This window comes from Rattus norvegicus, chromosome 6 (assembly GCF_036323735.1).
Source record: "Rattus norvegicus strain BN/NHsdMcwi chromosome 6, GRCr8, whole genome shotgun sequence".
In the NCBI taxonomy this organism is placed as follows: Eukaryota; Metazoa; Chordata; class Mammalia; order Rodentia; family Muridae; genus Rattus; species Rattus norvegicus.
Genome location: NC_086024.1, coordinates 34222343 through 34227949, shown reverse-complemented (window position 1 = coordinate 34227949; position 5607 = coordinate 34222343).

Below are 5607 nucleotides of genomic sequence, written 5' to 3'. Positions count from 1 at the left end.
CAGGCATTTTAACAACCTTCAGAAGTAGCAACAGAATGTTTTCAAGGCTAGCTTTCCTACTTTGTAATTGATTCCTGTATTCATCATATACTGGTCGGAAGTCCTCCTGCTCAATGCCAAACCCCCCTCTGGGTACTCAGATTACAAGAATCAAACAAGCAAAGCACTGTTCAATAGTCTTGGAGCTTGGTTCTAGGTGCAGGGCCATAGAAATGGAAAGGGAAGGGAGCTTTGTGGGTATGGGTGGGTTAAAGAGATAATTGAAAGTATTGAAACTCAACTGTCTTTGAGCTCATGTGTCAGGCAAGGTCAACTACATAACTTGGTGGGGTCTCTTGCCACATAAAAATGTGGGGCTCATCTTTTCTGAAGAAGAAGCAGCTCTTCTTTTCTTGACTCTGTCACCTCATCTCTCAGGACTTCAGCACATTTATGAAGGCTCTCAAGCCAAAGTCAAGTGCCAGAGGATAACTTCTTCCTATTAGAATGGAACTGCCTTAGAAACACTTAGAGATGCCTTAGAAAACATCAGAAACTCTTCTCGCCATGAGGCTCTATGGTAGTCCTTTGCTGAGGTTCTTACCGAGCAAAGGAAGGAGCAGAAGTTTCCAAGCCAAACAAGGAGAACAGACATGTGTAAACATTCAAGAATCCATCCCTGATAATTTGGTAAGAGGGTGGCCCCCCACAACATGCACCATTACCACCTACATGACTTCCTGGTAAAGACAGGTGTGAAAGTAGTTTTATTAAGATTAACAAGTCAACCACTACAGAGCATCAAATGCCTGGGGCAGTGTGTACTCTTGAGACAAGCCTTTGGCTGCTACAATGCTCCCATGACCATGAAGCAGGCTCTGGTTCTGGCCACTGGGTTGGACCTTGTGAGGAAATAATAAGTGAAGTTCATTTCCCACTGGACCCTGGGACAAACAAGGAAATATTAGGATATTCCGATGACTTGAAGAGAGCTTTGACAGAAAATATAGATCTAATTATGTGAACTTTTATCAGCTGTTGATTGAAAACAGGGGTTGGGGGAACCTTCTAGCAGAAGGAATTGCATGTGAAAGGTCTCAGAGCAAGAGAAGCAGATCTGTGGAACTTTCCACTGCTCTAACTCAAAGCAATTGAAGAACAGAAGGAGCAACTAAAATTGAAATATGAAAGGAAAATGAGACAGACCGTAAAGGACCATGAAAAGCATGCTGTGGATTGTTTGATATATTCCACATTCCGTGATGACGGTTATGAGCAAATTGTACTGTAGAAAGAGCACTGTGTCACATGTACAGCCAGATCCTAACTAAGCAGAGTGGGAAAGTGACGTAAAATTCCAGGCAAAAGATCTGGTAGAAGGAAACTGCCAGGGTAGGACAGAGGAAGAATGGCACACCATGGAGCTGATGGGACCAAAGCAAGTAACAGACTGGAGAGACGGAAAGGAAGAGATGTGTTTCTCCATGTTTGAGTGAACTGCTCAGAAGACATTTTATAGGGGAAACCTAGCAAGAAGCACCAGGAAGAAGGGTACTTGGCATAGAGAGAGGGGTAGATTTCAGGCTCAGGGGCTAAGTCTTTCCAGCACACCTTTGGTAATGGGTGTGAGTAGGAACTGACATCCAATCCCTCAGATACTAAGAATGTCACTTTCCTTGGAGATAAAGGCTTTGCAGTTAAGACGGGGTCATTAGAGTAGCCTAAATTCCTGTAAACATGTCCTGGTAAAACCAGAAAATTCTGGCACAAAGAGACTGCACATAAGTAGAAGACCTTGTGAAGAGGAAGGTGGAGATGGGATGATATAGCCGCAAGCCAAGAAATACAAGGTTGCCAGCAAACCACCAGACGCTCACCATCTCAAAGAAGACGTTCACTTCTCACCCAGAGAGCTACAGCCTCTTGGGATGAGAAACACCATCACTGGTCCTTTTAAGGCAATGCTGGGGTCACATGACTTGAAGAGGCTACAAAACTGCTAACACTTCAGTGAAGCCTGAAAGGTACCAGCCTTCTCTACTGTCTAGTTTATGTTTTCCTCTCACACTGTGAGGAAGTCCAACACAACTTTAGAATCAGATACAGAATTACCAAGGCATCAGGAATACATTCCCAAGAAGCCCTCATATCTCAAGTGATCTGCTGGGGCTTCTCTTGGAAACGCGGATGCCTCTCCTGTCATCTTTCCCCATCTTCTTTATTCCTTCAAATTCTGCTCTCCCAGCTGCCACCTCCCTCCTTCCAGCCTGGCTGCCCTCCTTCCTGCCTGCCCTGATAATTCCCATCATACATCTCCGTGACTGATGAATAAGAAGTTAATCAGAGTGCAGCCGGCTGTTCCTTCAACTCATGGACTCATTCTGAGGTGTCTTAATTGAACCATCTCGCAGGGAAAGATGAACTGGAGATAACTATCGGGAAGGCTTGTGAAAAGGGTAAAGAGATGAGCTTTCTGAAAGGAATATATGTCAAAGCCAGGTGACAGGAGCCTTTGGTTCACCCAAAATCATTCAATTGGACAGTCATTCACTCAGCAAATGTTTGCCATGGGCCCCAGCTGCGTTAGAACAGCTGAGGCTGAGGTGGGAAGTTGTCACTACTCTCAGGCTCTCATCTCTGCACTTTCTGGAGAAAGCTGAGGACCATTCAGGAGGGCTTATCTTGGGATGGGTGGTTCCTCTAACATTAGAGAAAGAAATCGCAGGCTGAGATCGTGGACCAGGTTTTAAAGAGCAAAAGAGACTACAGCCCACCCTAGTTGAATGACTTTCCAAACTGATTTTCCCTTTGTCAGACTGGGCTGTCGGGCTATGTAAGTCCTGGCCAGTGAGATTACAGATAGAAACAATAGGTACTCCTGTAGACCAAATCCAGAAAACCTCCCACGCAGTCTCCCTGCCTCTTTCTCTATTCTGCTATTATAATGAGACAAGACTAAAAATGACTCCAGGACTCTCAAAGTTAGAACAGGTGGAGGAAAGCCTCGTGCCTTCTCAAGCCACTGGTGACTCCATGTTGGATGTAGGATGTTAAGCTCTTGACATCTTACTCACAAAGGAGGGTGGGAGAATCAGCATCCAGAAACTCAGTAGCAGTGGTGCCAGGTAGATTCAGGCCAACCTTCCTCCGGTAAGGGAGAAGCTAGAAAAGGTATGACCTACACAGGGAGGCTGTCAACACTCAATGCCTTCCATTTATCAGCAGAACTATGCCCAGATAAAACCAAACTCTGGGTTTTCAGCTGTAATTCCAACCACTTCAAAGAGAAAAAGCCCATTCTACTTCCCATTTAAAACCAGGGTCTGCAGTCCTTGGAGATAGCAGCTCTCTCAGATTCTTCATCCCCTGCTCAGAAGTCTAGTCATCCAAAATCAGATGGGGACAGAGGCCAAATTTAATTAAAGGTAAATTCCGGTCAGTATCGGCTCAAGAAGAATAATTAGTGGAAGCAATCAGATTCTGTTTATTCTTCTATCGCAAGGACAAACCACTGGTTACTTTCAGTGACTCCGTGAACCCCCATTGTAGATTTCAGTCCCATAGAGCAATCATTTAGCCTGGGCCCCTGCTATGAAAAGCAAGCCCGCTGATATTCAAACATGCATAAACATCATCATTTGCTAATAGTAGCTAATGGCTTTAATCACAGAATAAAACAAATCAATAATTAACCTTAGCTGTAGCAGAGCAAGCTGAATTCAAAAATAATGAATTCACTAATGGTTCTCACTGCCATTAGTACATATATGTCAAGGTAAATATGCAGAAATGTGCCCATTTGCAAGTAGCTAATCTATTCATAAATGATCAGATTATGACTCAAATTGGGATGTGTCTTAAAAGAGGGCAATAAGTAACACTCCACTGAGTAATCTCTGATTTTTTAAGAAAACTATAAGATTATCTGCAAAACCACTTGCTAGCTATCCCTGCTCCATTATGTTCCTGGTTCAGGCAAGAAACACTCAGCAGATAGTCACAAAGCCATCTGGCTAGTCTAGATACATACTTTCTAGGATGTTGGGTTATTACAGCAAGATATAAGGATGGCTCTAGTAGAGGGGTACTTCGATGCTGGGGTTGCATACAAGGAAAAAGCGTATGACCTACTTGGGGAAGTCAAGAAAAAATTGCAGTTTTTTTAAAATATTTTAATTTATTCTTTGCAAATTCATACTTTGATCCTTTCTATTCCCTTTCTCAGAAATAAGACATTGAAGAATGTCTAAAGGTTACTCAAATTGGGATGTGTCTTACACAGAGGCCAAAGGTCAGAGAACAAAAATAAAGACAAAGGAGCATAATGTGCCTCAGAGCTTAAAAGTGTATCTACGTGGCTTCAAAGTCAGAGACTCACAGGGGCAGGAGGCACTGTGCTGGGGAGCCAGAGAAAGCCCACTCATCCAGGGTTTCAGTGTTCCGCTGATATTCTTAGGCTGGTTTTCTTTATTTCTAATAGACAATGAAAAGCACTGAAGGGTTGACGCGTGTGTAATCAGAAGAAAGACACACCAGGGTTGAGAGCTTTAGTTCTATGCCTTTATAATGGGTAAAAGTAGGCTTTATGTGAGCAAATGTGTTTGTTTATCTCTGATCATAAGCAATTACTCTGAAGGCTCAAATGACTGAAATATTTTCAAGGGTTGGGAAGTGCTGAGCTGGAAAACCCCTATGATAAATGCAGAGATTTTTCACCTAAAGGCTAGCCCACACTTGGATCATCGTCAGTTCTATTTACATGTAAATATGATAGTTTTTTTTATTTGTCTTTAACATAAAATTTGAATAGGCGTGATGTCTTTACAGAGAATGTGGAACCATCTCTCCCCTTCTGAGAGCTTCTAAAGCACATATCGGTGATTACCGACCTAGTGGCCACTCTCTTCTTTCAAGCTTGGAAAGCCTTGATTTTATTCCACTGCTTATTTTTTCCTCCTCTAGATGCAAATAAATCCATATTGGTTAAACCCAACATGAAGACTGCATTATCCTTGCTAGTGGCTCCTAGATACAGTCTTGTATCCAGTTTCTGACCAGATACATAAGATAAAATGTACTGGGGTTACTGGGGAAAGTGTTTTTGTTCTGAGATGAATAAGCACATCTTCTCTTTCTCTGTCGTAAGACCTGTTGTGAGGTCGAGGACAATGCCAGATCCTATAACAAGAACTGGAAGAGAAGAGTCTGTGTCCTCCATCATAAAGCTGAGTGCCTGAGGTTACTGAGTAGGAGGGATCTTATCTTCAAACCTCTTGTCTTGGATAATAAACAAAAAATAAAATAAGGCGGGTGGATAAGAGTCCTGACTGGTTGCCTCACGATTGTAGGTGGCTTTGGATAATAGTGGGTCAGTAAATATACATGCAGTACCACCATGCTGATGCTCCTCTGATGAGTAGATTCTTTCCTTCCTCCTTGTCTGGGGGACTTACAGGAATCTCTTGACTCCACATGAGAATCTGAGCTGAGTGTTTCCAGCTGACCACAAATTTTAGTTTATTAGGAGAGAAGTTGTAATGAATCGTGGATTCACTTATTAAAAAGCTCTTGAGCACTTCTTTCATTCATATTAATCATCCTTCTGAGTGGTAAAGAAGACATCTAGAA